Here is a 25145-nt window from a genome sequence, read left to right on the forward strand (position 1 = left end):
TAGACCATTCGGCCCCTCGAGTCTGCACCGCCATTCTGAGATCATGGCTGATCATTCACTATCAATACCCAGTCCCTGCCTTGTCCCCATATCCCTTAATTCCCCTGTCCATCAGATACCTATCTAGCTCCTTCTTGAAAGCATCCAGAGAATTGGCCTCCACCGTCTTCCGAGGCAGTGCATTCCACACCTCCACAATCGCAATATTATCAGGCGTATTGAGAGTAGATAATTAATAATTAACTACTAAAGAATAATTAATCAACTGGACTTAAGTAGTGAGATACGGTACAAGAGATAGAGCACAGAACATAGAATATTACAGCACAGTATAACCCTTCGTGTCACGAGGTTCTTACAGGCTTTCAAATAATTCAAACTGGCCCATCCCCACTGCAACTGAATCAGAATTAGAAACAAACTTAATACTACAGGTCATCAAATTTGTTACCTTTTCGGTAGCAGTGCAATTAAGCTCCATTTCGATGGCAACTCTGTGTAGAGGGCGTGTCCTGTTGGTGGGCAACTTTAATGATGGACTCTACTGTTACAAAAATCATCCCTTATTATAATGAACAGTGAGGTACCGGGAAACTGCATTTACCAGCAAGTAAACTTTATTATTTCAACTATAATGCACGTAGATTCATACGCCATCTTCACTCCATGACTCTCCATGAACAGTCAATGAAGAGAAAGGATATTACCGGGGAAAGGAGTCGACGCCGGCCAGAGAGACGGGAGAGAGTGACTGAGGAGAAAGAGAAGGGGACAGAGACTGGTAGGTAGCGTGAGAAAGGTGAGGGTAGAGGAGTCCGGGAAGTCTAGGACTGGCGTGGAAAGAGATTTGGGGTTGAGGAAAGATGTTAAATGGGGATGGAGATCGGAGTCGGTAGTTTGGTGTGGGTAGAAAGCGAGAGGGGGATAGTCGGGAGAGAGAAACGTGGAATGGGACTTTGCAGAGACCGGGGGCCGAGAGAGTGTCTGGATAAGAAACAGATGGAGGAGGGATAGTCCAGAGGGAGGGTGAGTGGTTGGGGTAGGTTGAGGGAGAGGTCGGTGTTATGGAGAGACCGGATAGAGAGAATGAGAGAGACCAGTGGGGGATGACAGAGACTGGGGAATGTAGGGAGACGGCGGCGAGAGTCTGAAAATAGGCCGGGAGGGGGGGGGGGGAGGAAAGAGAGAGAGAGAGACGTCCGAGATTCTAGGAGAGGAGAAACAGCAGAGAGAGATGGAAACTGAGTGTGACAGCGTGGGGGCGGTTAGACGGATAAATCTATGACAGAGCTAGGGTAGAGAGATGAGGCAGAGACTTGGGACGGAGGGGAGATTCTGGGAGAGAGACCGCTGATGTAGAGGGAGATCGACGGGTTCGAGAAAGACGAGGGGGAGGGGGCCGGGAAAGTAGAGAGTTCTGGAGTGAGGAGAGATATTTGGGAATCTGAGTGAGGAGGGAGATTGGAAGAGAACTCGGAAGGGGAGACTCCGGAACGCGGCTGTGTGACAGGTAGGGCAAGAGTAACGGCAGGTAGAGAGAGAAACTTGTGGGAGGGAGAAAACAGGATTGGGGAGTCATTGGAGGGAGAATAGAGACGGGTTTAGGTACTGGTGGCCGGAGGGATTGGAGAGACGGGTGAACACAGGGAGACGGGAGATTATCGGAAGGGAAATAGACACTGGAGGTTGGGAGAGAGAGAGAGACTGGGATGAGGTAGCAAAGTGTGAGTCAGATAATGCAATCCATAATTTCACTGAACGATTAGAGGACTTCCCGACCTGCAGGGCATTCTGGGATTACAGTGCTTCTATTCTGTACACTACCTGAAACACGCAAACCGTGCCAGCTCGCTGACCTCCTCCGCCCCTCCCGCTTGACTCGAGTCCTTCCCACACTGTATCCGCGATATCACTTTCCTCAACCCGTCTCCGCGATATTCATCCTCCCTCCCCGTCTCAGTGACCACAAAACACTGCGGCTGTAACGAAAGCGCAGAGTGGTATGATGAAACTCTTATTCAGAGTCATGTTAGTAACGGAACACTCTGGGCAATTTACAGCGTGGGAGCTAGGAACCGAACCAACCCAGAGGCGAAAAATACGGACACTCGAATGCCCGCGCGAAGACAGCGCCTCGTACGTGCAAGAGGTCCAATCGATAACGGATGGTTCAACTCTATTTTGCTTCAGGATTTAAATATTGTTAAATTGATTAAAGAACCGGTTGCATTTCTCTTTTCAAAAAACTCAAAAAGAAATTTCCAGTGGACATTATGGGATAACTTTTAAGTATAGTGTTATGTGATGAACAGATCTGATGGACCATGGGGTGCAGAGTTCCCCCCCCCCCGAGAAACACGACCTATTACTGTTGTTCTGCTGCTCATGAGAGAGAGCGAGAGATGGAAAACAGGCAAGGTCATCTGTGTCAGATAAGAGAGAGAGAGACTGCTGATTGAATGTATTGTGACTCTTCCTGGATTATTTTTCTTTTCGCTGAAAAGACAGTAGTTTGTTCGTTAACATTCCTCAGTGGACTGCAGGAGTGGAATGATTTGATAGACACAGTCATTCAGAATTATTGATGGATAGCTGAGACCCCGCTGGTAGGGTAAATCATGCTTGACTAATCTGTTGGAGTTTTTCGAGAATGTAACCAGGAAGTTAGACGGGGGAGATCCAGTGGATGTAGTGTACCTTAATTTTCAGAAGGCATTTCATAAGGTCCCACATAGAAGATTGGTGGGTTAAATCAAAGCTCAGGGCATCGGGGGGAAGGCATTGACATGGATAGAAAATTGGTTGGCAGATAGAAAGCAAAGGGTAGCGGTGTATGGGTGTTTCTCGGAATGGCAGGTGGTGACCAGTGGGGTGCCACAGGGCTCGGTATTGGAACCACAGCTGTTTACCATTGACGTTAACGATTTGGATGAAGGCATCGAAAATAACATCAGCAAATTTGCTGATGATACTAAGCTGGGTGACTGTGTGACATGTGATGAGGATGTTAGGAGAATTCAGGGTGACTTGGATAGGCTGGGTGAGTGGGCAGATACTTGGCAGATGGCGTTTAATGTGAATAAATGTGAGGTTATCCACTTCGGGAGTAAGAACAGGAAGGCAGATTCTTATCTGAACCGTGTAGAGTTGGGTAAGGGAGTAATACAAAGAGATCTCGGATTCCTTGTTCATCAGTCACTGAAGGTGAATGAGGAAGTGCAGCAGGCAGTGAAGAAGGCTAATGAAATGTTGGCCTTTATTACAAAGGGAATTGAGTACAAGAGCAAAGAAATCCTCTTGCATTTGTACAGGGCCCTGGTGAAACCACATCTGGAGTATTGTCTACAGTTTTGGTCTCCAGGGTTAAGGAAGGACATCCTGGCTTAGAGGAAGCGCAGTGTAGATTCACAAGATTAATTCCTGGGATGTCCGGACTGTCTTATGCAGGTAGGTTAGAGAGACCGGGCTTGTACACGCTGGAATTAAGGAGTTTGAGAGGGGATCTGATTGAAACTTATAAGATTATTAAGGGATGGACAAGATAGAGGCAGGTGATATGTTCCAGATGCTGGGAGAGTCCAGTACCAGAGGGCATGGTTTGAGAATAAGGCGTATGTCATTTAGGACAGAATTAAAGAAAAGCTTCTTCTCCCAGAGAGTTGTGGGGGTCTGGAATGCACTGCCTCCGAAGGTAGTGGAGGCCAATTCTCTGGATGCATTCAAGAAGGAGCTAGATAGGTATCTTTTGGATAGGGGAATCAAGGGATATGGGGACAAGGCAGGAACGGGGTATTGTTAGGAATTGATCAGCCATGATCTCAAAATGGCTGTGCAGGCTCGAAGGGCCGAATGGTCGACTTCTGCACCTATTGTCTATTGTCTATTGTCTAAAAGACACGTCTGGAGAGACACCCTTCAGGCACACCAGTGGACCCTGATCAGTGTGGTAAACCTCACGGGAAGTACGGGGCTGCAGAGGAAAGAACCAGGAGATCGATCAGTAAAGCTATCAGTTTTACAGCAGTGCCGGTGGGTACTTGTGTGCGTGTCCACTAATGCCAGAGTGAGGAGTCCACCACAGGAAAACGGTCTGGCTGAAGGACAGAGGGGTGATAGCCCAATGACCACAAGGGTGCAACGGAATCAAAAGCCACAGACAGGTCTGCTTGTTGCATGTTGCTGCAGCTGTTCAACTCTCTCTCTCTCTCTCTCTCTCTCTCTCTCTCTCTCTCTCTCTCTCTCTCTCTCTCTCTCTCTCTCCTCTCAAACGATTACAACACAACAACCATTTCTACCACAACATTCATGAACTGAATTGAACTTTATACTTTTCTATGACAAACTGATTTACCCCTAGACATCGATAGAGCTTGTTTATCATTATTCCCACACTTTGAGGTTTATTATTGCTAACCTGTGTTAGATATATATTTGCATTATTGGTATTGTTTTGCTTATATTACTAATAAATACTTTTGAATATAGTACCACCAGACTCCAACGGATTCTTCTCTCTCTACTGGTCTGACCCACAGTTACAGTGTACGTAACAATATATTCGTGCGCAAATTATTTCATACTCTGCCGGATTGGGAAAAAAAAAACGAATTAATTGTGAAATTCGTGCATTCGTTGTTAACATTGAAGACATTGATAAAAATTTCTATATCTGGAACTTTATAAAGAGAGAATTGAACTTCAGATGCAAAATAGTCTGTTATTAACATCCCCGATTAAAAATCAATTACCTAAAACGAAGAGTTATTTTAGATACATGGCGATGAATTATTTGCTAAGCAATTGATAGCTGCTTTGGCGAAACGTCAGATTAACAAAGTTCGTAGACGGGATGGTATTTTGACGGTTGATCCTGATGAAATTAATAAATCTTTTCAAGAATTTTGTACCAATTTATACCAATCAGAATTTCCTGATGATCCTACCATAATACATGAATTACTAAAGAAACTGAATATTCCGAAAGTACCAACCGATGAGCGTTTAGCATCAGCTGTACCCATTACTGAAGAGGAAATAAGGAAAGAAATTTTATCGCCGTACTCTAGTAAAGCACCTGGCCCGAATAAGTATACAGCTGAATTTTAAAAATAGTTTTCAGATTTACTTTCTCCCTGGTTACGTATTTTTTTTAAAGATGTTTCTTATTTGTAGGTAAATTATCACAATCCTTTTATGAAGCATCTATTTCTTTAACTGCTAAAAACGACAAAGATCCCACTGAATGTGCATCAGACAGAACTGTAACGTTCTTGATTGTGGATGGTAAAATCTTTTACAAAGTATTAGCGATTAGATTAGTGAAGACATTGCCACTAATTGTGTCCGAGGATCCGACAGGATTTAATAAAAATCGTTATTCACATTTAAATGTTAGGAGGTAAATGAACATTGTATACACTATTTCATCTAATACTCCAGAAGGTCTTTTTTCGCTTGACGCCGAGAAGGTGTTTGACAGACTTTAATGCAAATATTTATTTAATATACCTGAAAATTTTAATTTTAACACTAAATTTACATCTTAGGTAAAATTGAAATATCATACAGCTTTGGCTGCTATATTTACCAATAATCAGAGATCCCCCCTTTTTTGTTAAGGCTTTTCCGAGGTCCTAGACAGGTCATTGACCTTTATGACATTGCCCTGGAGCCCTTAGCAATCGCTCTTCGTGATTCACCCCATATATTCGTCATTATCCGTGGGAAAGGGACGTATTATATGCAGATGACGATTGATCATCGGTACGCAGTGCATAACGGAAAAATAACTCACTTCGTGTAATCCATAGGAGTGGATTTATTCGAATATCCCATGAGACCACGTGTGTGTTAACCCTTGCCTGGGTATGTTGTGTGGCAGCCCCTGGAAGAAGATATTCCTGTGACAGGTCACTTTTGGTGATAATTCTTATGTGGATGCGGAGCGACTCGACGGGCACGATCCTTGGTGACTGTTATCTCGTTTCAACAGCGTGGGACCCGTGAATCAGCCCGTCTCTATATTCCACTCTGTATAACAAAACAAAAACCCAGCCTCTCCGCGACAAGATAAGTCATCTAAAGTTTTACTTCAGTACAGCTCTGTCTCTCCGTACGAAGAAGAGTTTTGTCCGCCGTTTCTTTCTCGGTGGTCCGATCCAAGATAAATTCTGTCCGTCGTCTCCTGCCTACCTGCTTTTCCTCCTGATACCCTTTCACTTCTGCATCCTGACCAAATCTCCGTTCCTGTGGCCTGCACTTGGGTTCGCTTCATTCGTTGTAACAAGAACATCCTTTGCCTTAACATCTACACACTTAATCTTTTACGTCGACTGCAAGTCATATCAACTACCGCCAAGATTCTTTTCCTTCATGTAGTGAATACTGAAGCAAAGTATTCATTAAGTACCTCTGCGATCTCCTGCTGTTCCGTACATACTTTTCCATGCTCACAATTGATTGGTCTTATTCTCTCACATCTTATCCTCTTGGTCTTCACGTACTTTTAATCCGGCTTGGGCTTCACCCTAATACTGCTCGCAAAAGACTTCTCAGAGCACCTCAGGCTCTCGTAACTTCGTTCCTAATCGCCATTCTGCTGGCATTAAAATCTTCTGGTTCATTATCATTACCTGTTCTTTTGGACATTTCGGAAGCATTTCATTCTCTATCTGTCAATCTGTGCTGCAGTGTGAGAGTTTGGGTTTCATTCTGTATCTGACGGTCTCTGTTACAGTGTGAGAGTATGGGTTTCATTCTGTATCTGTCAGTCTCTGTTACGTGTGAGAGTGTGGGGTTCATTCTGTATCTGTCAGTCTCTACTACAATGAGAGTGTGGGATTCATTCTGTATCTGTCAGTCTCTGTTACAGAGTGATAGTGTGGGTTTAATCCCGTATCTGTCAGTCTCTGTTGCAGTGTGAGTGTGGGTTTCGCCCTATATCTGTCAGTCTCTTTTACAGTGTGAGAGTGTGGGTTTCATTCTGTGTCTGTCGGTCTCTGTTACAGTGTGAGAGTGTGGGTTTCATTCTATATCTGTCGGTCTCTGTTACAGTGTGAGAGTGTGGGTTTCATTCTGTATCTTTCTGTCGGCTCAGTCCAGTACCTGTGAATATCTGACTCAGTGTGAGTCGATGTTTTATTTTCTCCTTCTATCCCTCGGTTCCACCAATCTAGTGAATACTCTTAAAATAGAATCTGTATTCACTGAGCTATTCTTAGAACAAGAGTGTTCTGCAGTTGGATGAAGTTACAATTGTGAGAGAGAGAATGCACTAATGAATAATGACGGTTGTGTCTTAGGGTCATATGGCAAACAGACCGTTCTGCATGTTATTCTTTGCAAAAGCGCACAACGCCCACTGAGCTGAATCTGATCCGTAAACCTCTGTGGTTCGGCAACGCAACTTCTGAAAGGTTGAATGAAAATAAACAAAGTAAATATTGTGGCGACCCATTTCCTAGCGTATCCGAACCGACTCTCAATTAGATAGCCTACGGGGGTTTGCGAGCACAGAGCTTTGGAGCCTCTGCGCCATGGGGGGCCGGTTGACAGAGGCTTAAAAGTGAGGCTGAAGTTTTCGAATAAAGTTTTTTCCTTCGACTGCAGTTACCGACTCCGTGTCGTAATTTTAGCGCTGCGTGTAGCACACCGCTACAATTGGTGACCCCGACGGTCCAAACGATTTTTGGACCAGAAATGACCGACGCCGCCTCTGTTCATGCGGTTTCGTTGAAACTGCCGGGTTTCTGGACACAGCGCCCGGACCTATGGTTCCAGCAAGCCGAAGCCCAATTCCACGTTCGCCAGATCACCTCAGAAGACACCCGCTACTACTACGTGGTGAGCTCCCTCGACCAGGACACAGCGGCCCAGGTCGCGGAGTTCGTACAGTCGCCCCCGGCAGACGGCAAGTACACGGAATTCAAAGCTCTGCTCCTCAGGACTTTCGGACTCCGCAAACAGGTCAGTGAATGGGCCAAAACGTGCATGCACTGCCAGACGGCCAAGGTGCAGCGGCACACCAAAGCCCCACCGCAGCAGTTCCATCTCGCCCACCGGCGTTTCGACCACATTCATGTGGATATCCTGGGCCCCCTGCCAGCGTCGCGCGGAGAGCGTTACCTCCTGACTATCGTGGTCCGGTTCACAAGATGGCCAGAGGCGGGACCGAATCTTGCGCCCGAGCCCTGATCGCCACCTGGATATCTCGCTTTGGTGTACCAGCCCACAATACCTCCGACAGAGGCGCCCAGTTCACCTCCAGCCTGTGGTCAGCTATGGCCAGCCTTTTGGGGACTCAGCTGCACCACACAACTGCCTACCACCCACAGTCGAATGGGCTAGTGGAGCGTTTCCACCGTCACCTGAAGTCGGCCCTCATGGCCCGCCTGCGAGGAGCCAACTGGGCGGACGAGCTTCCCTGGGTCCTGCTCGGCATCCGCACAGCGCCCAAGTAAGACCTGCACGCCTCGTCGGCCGAGTTGGTATACGGCGCGCCCCTGGTCGTCCCCGGGGAGTTCCTACCAGCCCCAAGGGGGCAAGAGGAAGAACCCGCAGCAGTCCCGGGCAGACTATGCGAGAAGCTCGGTAACCTGGCCCCCATACCCACTTCACAGCACGGGCGGCACCCGACCTGCGTACCCAAAGACCTACAGAACTGTAAGTTTGTGTTTGTACGAAGGGGCGGGCATCGGCCGCCGCTGCAGCGGCCATACGAGGGGCCGTTTATGGTGCTCCGGAACAACGGGTCCACGTTCGTGCTGGACGTTGTGGGGAAAGAGGAGGTTTTCACGGTGGACCGCCTCAAACCGGCCCATGTGGACCTGGCGCAACTGGCCGAGTTTCCGGCGCCTCGGCGCAGAGGCCGACCTCCCAAGCAGGTTCTGGCCCAGACTGTGGACATTGGGGGGTGTATCGCCGGTTCTGGGGGGGGGGTGGTTATGTGGCGACCCATTTCCTAGCGTATCCGAACCGACTCACAATTAGATAGCCTACGGGGGTTTGCGAGCACAGAGCTTTGGAGCCTCTGCGCCATGGGGGGCCGGTTGACAGAGGCTTAAAAGTGAGGCTGAAGTTTTCGAATAAAGTTTTTTCCTTCGACTGCAGTTACCGACTCCGTGTCGTAATTTTAGCGCTGCGTGTAGCACACCGCTACAATATATTAATTAACTTAAGTAATTAAGTGAGTACTAAATTTCATAAATTGATCGAAATAAAAACCACCAAGAAAGCCTATTGCATGTACAAGCATTATTTAATTGAATGCATTTCTCTCAGCAATTCTAATTTGTTGTCTTCTCCGTGTATCTCTGCACTCTTGCATTTGCTGAATTTGTCACATATTCTTCAATGTGAACCAGAGCGTGGATCTATTCGAGTTATATCCCACTCATAAATAATATAAGAATCTTTTCGATTTTCTTATGACAATTCCGGACTCGTCTGCTATATGCCATGCATTTTGATTGAGATAATTGTTACTACACTGTTCTGTGCTACACTGAGAGAGTTTGTGAGCAGGATTGCGAAGGAAGCTCAGGTTTGAAGTTTGGAATTATCCAAAGGTCCGCATTGCAGCAGGAGGTTGACATGGCCGGCGGCAGAGCTTGTTCCGATATTGCATGACACCGTGCCCTATGTTACCCCCGTCAGTGCAGAAGAACCAGATGAATGTAGGTGAACGAACAGCAGATGATGAATAGACTGACATTAAAATGTGAACACATCACCTGGACATGTTTGGATCATGGAACAGCAGCGAACAGGAACAAGCTCTTTGACTCACTACTCCTGCGCTGAACAACATACCGAATGAGACTAAACTCTGTTGACTGTACATGATCCATCTCCATTCATTCACAGATGCTCATTTGCTTTTACTGAATATTTAACGTTATGGGAATCTAGAGGTTATATCCCAATCGAAGGCAAACCTTTGTCAACAGTTCCCTTGATGAAGTAAATATTTGAGAAGTCAAGAGAAAACACTGATGGATTAAAAAGATGGAGGATCACTTAAACACATCCTCGGAAGGGAGTAGGAGGGCTGATGAGTTAGCCAAACTAGAATCAAGTTGGATGGTGAAATGGAATCTAGATATAGAGGTAGGAATGACAGAAAAACCAGCAAACTGTACAGTTGTAGACTTAGTCGTGACCCAGCAACAGTATCAGGAGTTAGCAAAGGTACAAACAGGAGAGGACTCTGAAGGTTATTGGAAATATCCTTGGATACAGGCACGGATTTGGATTATACTTGATAGTGGTAAATTTGAGGTGAGACATTGTGAAAGAAATCAGATGAAGTACTTGCACCGTGACATTTGTTGGCATCAAGGAGCAGATAGAACTATGGAACAGTTGAAGAATCTGTGTTTGTGCCCAAAACTGCGAGGAAATGTACATTATTGAAAGAATTGTTTGATTTGTGAACAGTGATAACCCAGATAAATCGGCAATAGAAGCAGTTTTAAGACCTGCTCCGTAGAAGGTCCATATGTTAATTTGTAGGATTATTTAGTTAGATTTTCACCCCCATGCCCTGGAGGAATCAACTATATCCTCGAGATGGTGGATGCGATCACCAAGTGGAGAGAGGCTTTCCCAACAAGATGATGAAAACCGCCGACTTTACAGCCAGGATTATTTTGGACGGAATTTCCACCCTTTGGGGATTGCAAAGCTCTAGAATCATTCATGTCCTGGCTACTCGGCAGATGTGATACAAAATGTAAAACACAGGTTGGTGTCCCTTATCGAACACAACTGAGTGCGATTACTGAATGGATGAGCGGGACTTTAAAGACAATGCTAGCCAAAATAAGGTTTGGTATACATGGATAGTTGGCTGGTGGATTCAGAAATGACGCCCACAGAAGGCAGAGGATAGTTGTGGATGGAGTGTTTTCTCCCTGGAATTCGGTGACCAACGGCGTGCTGCAGAAATCAGTTGAGAGCCTCGGATTTTATGAACGAGTTGGATGAGGAGGAGGAAGGGTGATTTATTGTATTTGCGATTATGTGGAGGATGGCGGAATTATGGATAGTACCGATTACAACAGGACAGTGACAGGACGCAGAACAGCGCTGAGAAGTTACAGATGGAGTTCAACACGGAAAGTTACGGAGTGATTCACGTTGGAAAGATGAATTTGAAGGCGGAGGTGATACTTTATCGAGTTAACCGAGGGCCGCAGATTAGTACGAGTTCCACAATGGAAACAGAGTGATGAGACTCTCTCCAATAAACCGAGAACCGCACATTAGTACGAGTTCCACAATGGAAACGGAGTGATGAGACTTTCTCCAATAAGCCGAGGCCCGCTCATCGGTACGAGAACCACAATCGTCACGAAGCGGTTCACTGCAGGAGCAGAAGGAAGTGTGATTGAAAGATGAGCTTGAACACATCCGCTGTTCTGCCCATACTCATGGTGACGCTAGAAAGGCAATAAAAAATACAACTTCGTGGCAAATAACAGAACAGCCTGGGAAACTGCGGATGGTTCACAGATTTCAGTAGCTACTTTTGTTCAAAGAGCGAATGGATGGGAAAGACTACAATAGCTGAAGCCAGGTATCATGGAAAATAACATGGAAAAAAAGCACATCATATTTTGTGCTCCGTCAAATGTTCCAAATAAATAGAATTCAACCTGACTGCCTGATTTAAAATAAACAATGACAAAATATATCTTCATTTAAATAGCTGAAGCCAGGTATCATGCAAAATAACATGGAAAAAAAGCACATCATATTTTGTTCTGAAGTAAATAGATTGCAATATCCCTTGAGACGTCAAATTAAGGACACGGGGACAGTGAATAAAAATAGTTTAACGTAAGTGTTTGTGCAGTTGGTTGTCACTAATGTTCCTGATGACTAATTCCCTCTGTGAAATTGCTTTCACCTCAATAAAAGTCTGCTAAACCAATTCCCAGTCCATCTGAGCAGCTGAAACGCTCCGTACAACTGAACGCTGCTTCTGACGGAATATGGGATATTCGACGATTTACTACATCGCGGCCATTTTCTATCCCACACTTGTAGCGGTTGGTGTCCCCGGTAAGATGCCGGAGCTGGTTACTTTATGTCTGGTGCCGTCGTTACTCTGCTGCGGTATCCGCACTGTTACTGAGCACAGATGCTGAAACGTGTTTCCGGAATGGAGGATTCAGGCATCTGATTGATTTAGTTTCATTTTCGTACTTTGATAGAAGTGATTATTCTTTTGTCAATTATGTTCGTGCCGATATTGACATTGTTTCAAAATTTCACCTCGCCAGCCTTTCTGAAGTGATGCTGGTCTCTGCTTTTCTAGGTCGGAGTCTCTATCAGTGCAGACACTTCGACCTTATAACAGCATGGCAGATTATTTAAATGACGGTCCAGTCTATTTTCGACACGTAGGTCTATTCATACAAGGTGTAAATGAGAAATTGTGCTTTGTATCTTTTGATTCCACTTTCTCACCGTTGCAAACAATCCCTTCAAATGTTTCTCCCCTAATAATGGGAATGGTTTTGTTTACAATCTTCCATTCACCGGTCCGTGAGTCCTTGAACTCGGATGCCTCGCTCTAAACTGTGGGAAGGTCGCCAATCCACTCACACTCACATCCGTCATTGTCCTCCAGCCGGAGTGCAGCGACCGAGACCGCACACACTGGATTCCCGCTTTCCACTTCCAAACAGACCATATCCATGGATGTATTCAGAGAGTTGCTGTTGACCATATATCTATTCTGCTTTACAATTACTTAGGTTAATTTACCGGCGATTGTGAGGTTAATTTACCGTTACCTGGCTGGAATGGCCTCAAGGGATCTGATGGTGGTTGTCGTTGTTGCTTTAGTGGAATATCTACATTTATTCAAATTATTTTTCCATTTTTTCCCAATTTGTTGCAGTTAATTTAATGGCGATTTTGATCCTATCTCGGGGAAAATGCGGACTATCCAAATGTATCAGCCGTTACTTGGTTGGAATGGCAACAGCAGATCTGATGGTGATTATCGTTTTTGGTTTAGTGGAACAGACCAACAATATCTACATTTATTCCAGAACCCTGCTCCTCACTCCTGTATGCGCTCTGACACTTGTATTTGTCCAGGTAACGACGGACTGTTCTGTTTGGTTTACGGTCAGTTTTACCTGTGATCGTTTCATCGCAATATGTTGCCAAAAGCTGCGGGAGCGATACTGCACCGAGAGAACAGCAACGGTGGTTATCGTGACCGTGATTATAGTGAGCTTCGGGAGAAGTGTCCCGTTTTACTTTGCCGTTGAACCGTACGTCATCATTGACAACACGCCGTGGCGGTGCACTGGCACATATGAATACGCTACTTCCCCCGTGTGGAGAGGATACGAATTACTGGACAGCATTTTAACACCATTACTACCAATCGGATTAATCCTGGTGTTTAACGGGTTAACCGTAAGGCATATCGTTGTGGCAAATAGAGTCCGCAGAGGGCTTCGGGACAGCAGCGACAATCAGAAAGATGCCGAGGTGGAAAAACGCAGAAAATCGATGATTTTGCTGCTTTCTATATCAGCTAATTTCATATTACTTTGGATGCCCAATGTAGCCCATTCCCTGAAATGGCAAGTGCAAAATTATTTATACGAGGACAGATATTTGAGTACCCCGGTATACATCCTACAGCAATTTGGGTACATGCTGCAAATGCTCAGCTTGTGCACCAATACTTGTATCTATACACTGACACAGAGGAAATTCAGAGAAGACCTGAGGAATGGAATGAAGTATGTGTTTACATTAAATGGCCACCTGTGTAGATAACACCCTTATCTAATGGCAATTTAGCTGAGTTTTCAAATAAAGCCGTTTTACAATGAGCAGTTTTGACAAATATGTCATTAATTCAAACAATCATATTCCTGGTCATCCGGAAATTGCAGAATTGCCGGAAGATTGTTTGCTTCATACAGTTCAGTTAGGTAGCAATACAAACGCTCAATGCTTCTGGCGTGATTGTTACACTATTTGAAATATGTTCCAAACGATCACAGACACTCGACTGTCAAAGGGCAGGGACGGCTGCACGACCTTCCGGGTTTCAGATGTTTCAAAATAGACAGGGTCGGGTACGGAGTTTAAAGGGAGTGCGATGGGAAAACAGGGATAGTATCGCAGCTGCAGAAAGGGAGGACAACGTGGAGCGTTCGTTTGTTAATAGACTGTGAGACGAACACAGAAACGTGATCACCCCATTTGTAGTATTCTGTACAGCCGCCTCTCAGACAAAAAAAATCTTCAACGGGAACAGTGAGGAACCGATCGGGAAGCGGGACTTGGTAATTTCCATGTTATTCACATGGGTAACTGAAACTTCCGTAATATTCTTCGGCACCTCCCCAGAGTAAAATATGTAGTCATGGCATAATTTCTCAGTTGTGTCTGGGAAGGATGTATGTCACTATCAGAAGAAAGGCGGGCTAGCGAACAGCTCATACCCGATCTTATATTGGGAAAAAAAAGTAACGGGTCAGGTGACAGATCTCTCCGCGGTTCAGCATTTCAGAACGATAGGGCAGAACTCCCCGACATTTACCTTGCACAAGTATAGGACCAGGAAGCATGGAATGTATTTAACTGGGGGTCTGCGACGTGTAGTGCTACCTGACAGGAACTTAGGAAATGATGCACTCAGGAAAATACGCGATTGATATAACCATATAACCACATAACAATTACAGCACGGAAAAAGGCCATCTCGGCCCCTCTAGTCCTTACCAAAGCTTACACTCACCTAGTCCCACCTACCTGCACTCAGCCCATAACCCTCCATTCCTTTTCTGTCCATATACCTATCCAATTTTACTTTAATTGAAAATACGGAACTTGCCTCTACCACTTCTACTGGAAGCTCCTTCCACACAGCTACCACTCCCTGAGTAAAGAAATTCCCCCTCGTGTTACCCTTAAACTTTTGCCCCAACTCTCAACTCATTTCCTTTTTTCTGAATCTCCCCTACTATCAATGGAAAAAGCCTATCCACGTCAACTCGATCTATCCCCCTCATTATTTTAAATAGCTCTATAAAGTCCACCCTCAAACGTATACACTGCAAAGAATAAAGACCTAACTTTTTCAATCTTCCCCTGTGACTAAGGAGCTGAAACCCACCTAAAATTCTAGTAAATCTTCTCTGTACTCTCTCTAATTTGCTGATATCTTTCCTATAATTCGGTGACCAGATCTGTGCAGAATATGTGGAGATTGTTTAGGGAGCACTGTCATGGGGTTCACTAAGGGCTTATCTCATTGTCGCAGGGCAATGATAATCGCATAAGGTAACCCTGGGTGACAATAAAGTTGTAACAACTCGTCAAGAGGAAGAAAGAAAGGTACATAAGGTTTAGAGAGAAAGGATCATGTAGGATTATGGAAGGTCACAATACAGACAGGAGATAATTTAATAATAGACTTAGAAGAGTTAGAAGGGGACTTGAGAATTCCTTGACGAGTTGCACTGTGAAAAACAGGAGGAGACTGGGGAGTGTGTGGGCAGATCAGAGGAAAAAGAGGAAAACTTGTATCTGGAGTCCAAGGAGGCAGTGAAGCTCCTCACTGAATACATTAAGGAATGTGAACACAGCATAAAAAGGCGGATATGCTCGAACATGCCGACGCTGAGAAAGAGGATGTGCTGGAAACTTGGAAAACATTATGATAGATGATTCCACGGCGCCGGAAGGGATATAGTCCATCTGAATTAGGAAGGGAAACGAATACATTGCTGAGATTCTGGATAGGGTATTTGTGTTTTCCCTGGCCAAGGAAGTAAAACTAGAAGATCAGAGGTTGGCAAATATTATTCATTTGTTGAAGCAAGATAATAGGGATACTCGTTGGAACTACAGAGCTGTGAGTCTTTCATCAGTAGTGGGTAAACTATTGAAGAGGATAACTGAAGATGGAATTTATGGGTATTTGGAGAAACGTAGTCTTGCGACGGAGAGGTAACGTGACTCTTTGAGAGGTATGTTGTCCTATATGAGCCAGATTGAATTATTTGTAAAAGTGAAAATAAAACAAACAGAGGAATCTGAATAGTCGGTGTATTAACATCGAGAGTCAGGGACATAGGATCTAGGTAACCCTGTGTTGATTCAGAATTGGCTTCCTAACAGAAGGCACAGAATGTAGTAGATAGAGTGAATACTGGCTGGAAGACAGCGGGCAGCCGCGTCCCGCTAGGAGGATAACTGGGAGGGTAACTGCAGACTCCAAAAGTTGTAAAATTTTAAAACATTTTACAACAATTGGACTCTACAGTTATTGTGCTCCGAGAAATAGTCGACTTAATCTGACCACACAGAGGCAACTGGATGATTTATGGAATCAGGACTGATGATGTAAACAAATCGCCGAGCTATTGACTACAACTCCACATTATCTGAACTGACCTGCCATTCGCATATGACAGGGCAAATGCTACAATGACCTCAAAACAATTCTTTCCAGTTGAGACCTACAACTTAAAACCAGCATTTAAAACTGTTCAGATCAGCTTCTGGTGCTCATTAAAACAACCAGCCTTCCAGAATGACAATTTATCCCAATACCTCTCAATCGTGGTGTTTTGGTATCGGGTGTAGATACGATCAAACCTCGATCCATTTAACCCTGAGTCCACTTAGCTGGTGTGAAATCCGTGTCTCCCTCTGAAATTAATAATAAATGAAATATACAAAACGACCCAAACTAATAACACAGCGAACAAAGCAAATTCCGGTCTCACAATTGTCTTCCTTCAACACCATCGCAGGCAATTGGAGAATACAGAATAAACAATTCCCAAAGCAAAACGCTTCAGCGCGTATTCTAACGAACTTGGGAGAGTGAGATGTGGGGAGCTGAAGGTAGCATACATCAGCACTTCATAGAATTTCGGAAAGATATGCATCCTTCGAATTTCGCATCAGTTCCTGGAAATCACTTCTCGCAAGGTGTCACAAATTTTTGTCACGTGCATAGAGAAGAAAATGATTAATTTAGTCACCCCCCTCCATCACAAACGAAAGAAACACACAACTCACATAAAGCCATTCATGGCCATAATCTTTCTCTTTGTCTTGCATTTGAACTCACTAATGTCCAAACATCGTGCTATATTTTAAAACAGCAATGCATTAACATTTTCAAAATATCGCAGAAAATGACATGCTCTTATGTGTTCAATGGTTAACAAACATCTGTAATTGGAATCATACAACACTTAAACCCTTTCGACTCTCAGAGAAAGAGACACAGAAGGTACCGTATTCTCCACGAGTTAATATTCAACACAATTAAAACATGACGTCCCCACAACTCGAAACCTCCAACGACTTCCAGTATTTCTGGCCTCCAGTTTCTGACCAAGGATAGGATTCGGATTAAGTGAACCCACTGTTGTATAGTATCGAGGCGAAAGATCCCCATTACAACAGATGAAGCAACAGATTTGTTCATGTACTGGGTCCACTGTCACACCCACCTCCAACCCGGAACTACTGTGTTTACCGCCTTACCTGTACTGTGATACACGCATCATCATTTCACATCGGCTTTTCAATCTTCTTATGCTATAACCATCCATTTTGCACAGTCTCCATGCTTCAATGTGTGAAAGGACAGAGGGATCGAACAGTATCAACGACTTTCTAGATTGATCAATGCTGTGAGACGCTAACGTTCTAACCCAGACATACAGTCAGACAGCCACAGGAAACCACTGCACAGAAACAGGGTCTTCAGCCCGTCAGGCCAGTGCGGAATTATTTACACTGCCTACTCCCATCGACCTGTACCTGGATATGTCCATCCATCTCCCTCTCAGCCATGTGCTTATCCAATCACCTCTTAAACGTTGACGTTGGAATCGCAATCACCATTTGCGTTGATAGCACCGTCTACACTCTGACGACCCCTCTGAGTGAAGAAGTTTCCCCTCATGTTTCCCATAAATATGTCACGTTTCACTCTTCACCCATGATCTCCAGTTGTATTCTCGCCCAACATCAGTGGAGGAAGGCCGCTTGCATTTACACTCTCACTACGCCTCATAATGTTGTACACCTCGATCAAATCTCCCCTCAGTCTTCTACTCGCTCGGGAATGAAGGGCTAACATATGTCATCTTTCCTTTCTTTTCAATATAATTGGTCCCGGCAATAACAGTGTTGTATTTTTCTGTATTCTTTCAAACTTACTTACATCATTCCTGCAGGTAGTTCAGCGCAACCGCACACAACAGTCCAAATTGTGCCCCATTAAAATTTTAAACAGCATCAATAAAACATCCTAACTCCTGTACTGAGTACTTCGGGCCACGAAGTTAAATGTGGGAAAAGCTTATTCTTCACGACCCTGTCTAACAGCGCGGCAGCTGTCATTGAATTATGGACCTGCATTCCCAGATTCGTTTGTTCTATCGTACTCCTCAGTGCCCTATTTCTCATTGTGTCAGACCAACCCTGGCTGGTCCTCCCAAGTTGCAACATTTAACATTTGCCTGGACTAAAACCTATCGACCATTTTTCAGCCCATCTCTCCAGCTGGTCCAGATCCCGCCTCCTTCTGCGGTAGTTTTCCTCGCTGTGGACTAAACCCAGAGTGTTGGTGTTATCGGCAAATTTGCTGATCCAGTTAACGACATTTTTATCGAGATCGTTGATATAGATTACAAATAACAGCGGACACAACAACGATCCCTGCGGCACTCCTCTCGTCACTGGCCTCCAATCAGAGAGACATCCATCCATTACCACAGTCTAGCATCCCCAACATAGACAATGGCGAATCCAATTTACTACTTCATCGTGAAAGCCAAGCGACAGAACCATCTTGAGCATCCTCCCATGTGAAATCTTGCAAGTTCCTTGTTGAAGACCTTGTAGACGGCATCCACTGCCTTGCCTGCAACACCATTCCTGGTAACTACCTCGTATAGCTCTGTAAGTTTCGTGAGACGTGACCTACAACGCATTGGCCCATAATGACTATCGCTGATGTTCCTGTTTGTCCAGATGCTTCCCTTCACACTCCGTGACCAGGATAGTCTGGACACCGAGGACAATTCCTTATTCCATAGTACTTGCCGTGTCCCTTCCGTGCAAAACTATCGATATCATCCTATGGCCGTCACTGATATTAATGGCCTATTGTTAAATGATCCTACAATATTATCAGGCGCATTGAGAGTAGTCTGGAAAGGAAGGCGTCGGAGCTTTAACTAATTAATCGACTGGAGTTAAATAGTGAGATACGCTACACAAGATAGTGCATAGAACATAGAATAATACAGTACAGTACGGCCCATCGTCTCACGAGGTTCTGACAGACGTTCAACTAAATCAAACTGACACATCCCCACTGCAACTGAATCAGAAGCAGAACTAGATTTCATATCACAGGGATACGTCGTGAAATTTGATCCCTGTACGGAGGCAGTACAATTAATCTCCGCCCCCCGATGGTCACACTGTATGGAGGACGTATCCTGTTGGTGGGCAAACGCCACTGTGATAAGAATCAACCCTTGCAAAAGCGATCAGTGAGGTACAGAGAATCTGCACTTATCAGCAAGTAAATTTTATTACTTCGAGGATAAAACACGTAGGTTCAGACGCCATCTTTACTCCACGACATTCCATGAACAGTCAATGAACAGAAAAAGTATTACCGGGGAAAGGAGTCGACTCTGGCCTGAGAGACGGGAGAGAGGGACTGGGGAGAAAGAAATGGGGACAGAGACTCCTGAGTTAGCGAGAGAAAGATAAGGGTAGAAAAAGACCATGGGGAGGGAGGCCGGAGAAGTCGAGGGATCTGGTGTGGAGAGAGATCGTGGGTTGTGAAAAGATTTTATATAGGGAGAGAGAATGGAGTCTGGAGTTTGGTGTCGGTAGAAAGCGAGAGGGTGAGGGGTGCAGTCGGTAGAGAGAGAGATGCTGGGTAAGAGAGGCCGGGGTTACGGAGAGACGGGATAGAGAGAATGTGAGAGACTGGTGGGCGGGAAAAGAGACTGGGGAATGTAGAGAGATGGCGGCGAGAGTCTGAGAAGAAGACGGGAAAGAGAGAGAGACGCAGCCGAGATTCTAGGAGAGGAGATACGGCAGAGGGAGAGGGAAACTGAGCGAGATAGGCTGGGGGCGGAGTAGAGGGAGAATTGTATGACAGAGCTAGTGTAGAGAGATGAGGCAGCGACGGGACGGAGAGACTGAGGGGAGAGTCTGGGAGTGAGACCGGTGAAGTAGTGAGAGATCAGGGAAGTCGAGAGATCTGGGGTGAGGAGAGGTTTTTGGGAATCGGACTAAGGAGGGAGATTGGAAGAGAACTCGAAAGGGGAGAACCCGAGACGCGGCTGCGTGATGGGTGGGGTAGGAGTGACGGCGGGCAGGGAGAGAAACACGCGGGAGGGAGAGGTGGGGAGAGAAAGACAGGGATTGGGGAGTGAATGGAGGGAGTGACAGAGGTAGGTTTAGGCACTGATAGCCGGAGGGGTTCGGGAGACTGGTGAATACAAAGAGGCGGGACATTATAAGAGCTAGTGAGGGAAATAGACACCAAGGGTTGAAAGAGAGAGACTGGGATGAGTAGGGAAGTGTTAGTTGGAGAACACTCTCCATACATGCACTGAGCGATTAGAGGATTTAGCTGCCTGCGGAGCATTCTCGGATTACAGCGCTTAGATTCTATAGCCCCTCCTAAGCAGCCTGTGCCATCTCGCTAACCTCTGCCTCCCCTTTTACTTGACCTAATTCCTTCCCACACCGTATCCGCGATCTCACTTTCCCCAACCACTCATCACGATATTCATCCTCCCTCCCCATCTCTGTGACCACAACACACTGCTGCTGTAAAGAAGCGCAGAGTGGTATGATGAAGCTCTTATACTGAGTCATGTTAGTAACGGAACACTGGGCAATTTACAACGTGGAGGCTAGTAATCGAACCCGCCCGATACGAAAACTTCGGACACTCGAAAGCCCGCGTGGAGACGTCGCCTAGTCCTCGCCAGAGGTCCAATCGACAGTGGAGGGTTCAACTCTATTTTGTTTTATTATTTAAAGTTTGTTAATTACATTGAAGAACAAAATGCATTTTTCTTTTCAACTAACTCAATGGAAGCAAGTTCCAGTGGGACATTATGGGATAACTTTAAAGTATATATTCGTGGGCAAATTATTTCATACTCTGCTGGATTGAAAAACGGAATTAATATTGCAATATGTACATTGATTGATAATATCAAGTAAATTGATAAAATAAAATATTCTGTTGCTCCCAATCTGGAGCTTTATAAACAGAGAATTGGAATTCAGGTGCAAAATAGATTGTCATTAACATCCCCGTTTTAAAATCAATTACTTAAAACTAAGAGGTATTTCATATACATGGTAATAACTCGGGTAAATTATTGGCTAACCAATTGATAACTGCTTTGCTGAAACGTCAGATTAACAAAGATCGTAGACGGATGGTATTTTGACGGTTGAACATGATGAAATTCATAATTTCTTTCAAGAATTTTATAGCAATTTATATCAATCAGAATTTCCTGATGATCCTACCATAATGCATGTATTTCAACGGAAACTGTATATTCCGAAATTACCAGCTGATGAACTTTTAGCATTAGATGCACCCATTACATTAGAAGAAATAAAGAAAGCAATTTTTCGATGACCTCTGGTAAAGCACTTGGCCCGGATGGGTATACAACTGAATTTTTTAAATCTTTTTTCAAATTTACTTTCTCCATGGTTATCCAGAATTTTAAAGACGCTTTATTTGTAGGTAAAGTACCACAACACTTTTATGAAGCATCTATTTCTTTAATTCCAAAAAAAAGTCCAAAGTTCCAACTGAATGTGCATCATACACATCAGTATCTTTGCTGAATGTGAATTCTAAAAATAATTACAAAATATTAGCAATTAGATTAGTGAAGGTATTGCCACAAATTGTCTCCGAGGATCAGACAGGATTTATTAAAAATCGTTATTCGCATCTTAATGTCAGGAGGTTAATGAACATTGCATACACAACTTCATCAAATACACCAGAATGTGCTATTTCGCTTGACACTGGGAAGACGTTTGAAAGACTTGAATAGGAATATTTATTTAATATACTTGTGAAATTTAATTTTAGGCCAAAAATTATATCTTAGATAATATCTTTGGCTGTATTTACCAATAATCAGAGATCACTTTTTTTCGGCTTTTTCGAGGTACCAGACAGGGATGTCCTTTAAGCCCTTTAATATTTGATATTGCCCTGGAGCCCTTGACAATCGCTTTTCGTGATTCACCCAATACATTTGGTATTGTTCGTGGGAATGGGACGCATAAGGAATCATTTTCTGCAGATGACGATTGATCATCGGTACGCAGTGCATAACGGAAACGTGACTGTCGCGTCGTATAATCCATAGGAGTGGATTTATGCGAATATCTCGTGGGCCCACTTGTGCGTTGACCCTTGCCTAGGTACGTTGTGTGGTAGCCCCCGGAAGATGATATTACTGTTACAGGTCACTTTTGGTGATAATTCGTATGTGGATTCGGAGCGACTCGACGGGTATGATCTTTGGTGACTGTTGCCTGATTTAACCAGCGTGGAATCTGTGGAATTCGACGTGAATCAACCTCACTCTATATTCCGCTCTGCATAACAAACAAAAACCCAGCCTCTCTGCGCCAAGATAAGTCTTCTCAAGTTTTACTTCAGTGTAACTCTGTCTCTCCGTACTGAGAAGAATTTTGTCGACCGTTTCTTTCTCGACGCTCTGATTCAACATAGGTTCTATCCGACGTCTCCTGCCTACCAGCTCTCCCTCCTGTTTGCCCTTCACGTCTGCATCCTAAATAAATCTCCGTGCCTGTGCCCTGCACGTGGGTTCGTGTCATTCGTTGTAACAAGCACATTCTCTTCCTTAACATCTGCAAACTTAATATTTTCAGTCCACTGCAAGTCATATCTACAATCGCCAAGATCCTTTTTTTTCCGTAGTGAATACTGAATCAGAGTATTCATTAAGTACATTTGCTATCTCCTCCGGTTCCATACACACTTCTCCGCGCTAACAATTGATTGCTACTATTCTCTAACATCTTTTCCTCTTCGTCTTCACATACTTTTAGACCGCCTTAACGTTTTCCTTAATAGTACTGGCAAAGGCCTTCTCAGGCTCCAGTAATTTCGATCCTAATCTCCAATCTGCTAGCATTAAAATCTTCTGGTTCAATATCATTACTTGATTGTTTTGAATATTTCTTAAGTACTTAATTCTGTATCTGTCAGTCTCTCCTACAGTGTCAGAGTGTGGGATTCATTCAGTATCTGTCAGTCTCGGCTACAGTGTGAGAGTGTGGGTTTCATTCTGTATGGGTCAGTCTCTGTTACAGTGTGAGAGTGTGGGTTTCATTCTGTATCTGTCAGTCTCTGCTACAGTGTGAGAGTGTGGGTTTCATTCTGTATGGGTCAGTCTCTGTTACAGTGTGAGAGTGTGGGTTTCATTCTGTATGGGTCAGTCTCTGCTACAGTGTCAGAGTGTGGGATTCATTCAGTATCTGTCAGTCTCGGCTACAGTGTGAGAGTGTGGGTTTCATTCTGTATGGGTCAGTCTCTGTTACAGTGTGAGAGTGTGGGTTTCATTCTGTATCTGTCAGTCTCTGCTACAGTGTGAGAGTGTGGGTTACATTCTGTATCTGTCAGTCTCTGTTACAGTGTGAGAGTGTGGGTTTCATTCTGTATCTGTCTGTCTCTGCTACAGTGTGAGACTGTGTTTTTCATTCTGTATCTATCTGCTCCAGCGTTATGGATGTTTTCTCAGTCCCGTACCTGTGAATATCTGACTCAATGTGAGCCGCTAGGACTTTTCTCCTTCTTTCCCGCTGTTTCACCAATCTAGTGAATACTCTTAAAATAGATTCTATATTCACTGAGATATTAATAGAACAATAGCCTTCTGCATTTGGATGATGTTAAAAATGTGAGAGAGACAGTGCATTGGTGAACAATGACGGTTGTATTGTGCAGCACATTCGAGGCCTCAGGGTCATCTGGCAAACAGACAATTCGGCCCGACGTAATTCTGCATGCTATACGTTGCTAAACCACACAGCGCCAATTGAGCAGCATCTGATCCGTAAACCTCTATGGATTGGCAACACAACTTCTGAAATGTTGAATTAAAATAAACAAAATAACTGCATTAATTAATTTAAATAAATAAGTGCGTAACTAATTCCATAAATTGATTGAAATAAAACCCACCAAGGCAGCTTGTTTCATGTATCAGCATTATTTGTATGAATACATTTCCCTCATCAATTCGAAATTGCGCCCTCCACCGTATATCTCTGGACTCGCTTACGTTTGCTGATTCTGTCACACATTCCTTAATGTGAACCAGAGCGTGAATCTATTCGATTTATGTCCTACTCATAAATAATATAAGAATCTTATCGATTTTCTTGCGAACTCGTCTACAATATGCCATTAAATTTTTGATTGAGATAATTGTAATGTTACGAACCTATGGTCGTTACTGACTGTTCGTTTAAGGGAACCTGAGTGAGGCGGGGCTATGACGTCAGTCACAGGATGACGTGGCCTGTGCAGATTATACACAGAAGGACAGGATGAGAGTAAGAGCTGGGGTTTGGAACTCTCCTATGTCCACAAAGGTGTTTTGATCATTTAACGGAAAAGTGCCCGCCACTTCGTATAATCCATACGAGTGTTTTTTTTTCCCAATATCCCGTGGGATCTCTTGAGTGTTGACCCTTGCCTAGGTATGTTGTGTGGCAGCCCCTGAAAGACATATTCCTGTGACAGGTCACATTTGGTGATAATTCGTATGGGGATTCGGAGCGACTCGACGGGCGTAATCTTTGGTGACTGTTATCTCTTTTAACCAACGTGGAACCTGTGGAACTTGACGCGAATCAACCTCTCTCTACATTCCACTCTGCATAACAAAATATCTCTCCAATCATCAGTTCATCCGTGGATTACTGAAATTTACTAATTTACCATTTGAACCTTAAGACTTTAATAACTGTTCTTAAGCTTGATCGTTATGCATATATACACATAACACTGTTAACTTTGTTTATCT

Source organism: Hypanus sabinus, unplaced genomic scaffold (assembly GCF_030144855.1).
Source record: "Hypanus sabinus isolate sHypSab1 unplaced genomic scaffold, sHypSab1.hap1 scaffold_495, whole genome shotgun sequence".
In the NCBI taxonomy this organism is placed as follows: domain Eukaryota; kingdom Metazoa; phylum Chordata; class Chondrichthyes; order Myliobatiformes; family Dasyatidae; genus Hypanus; species Hypanus sabinus.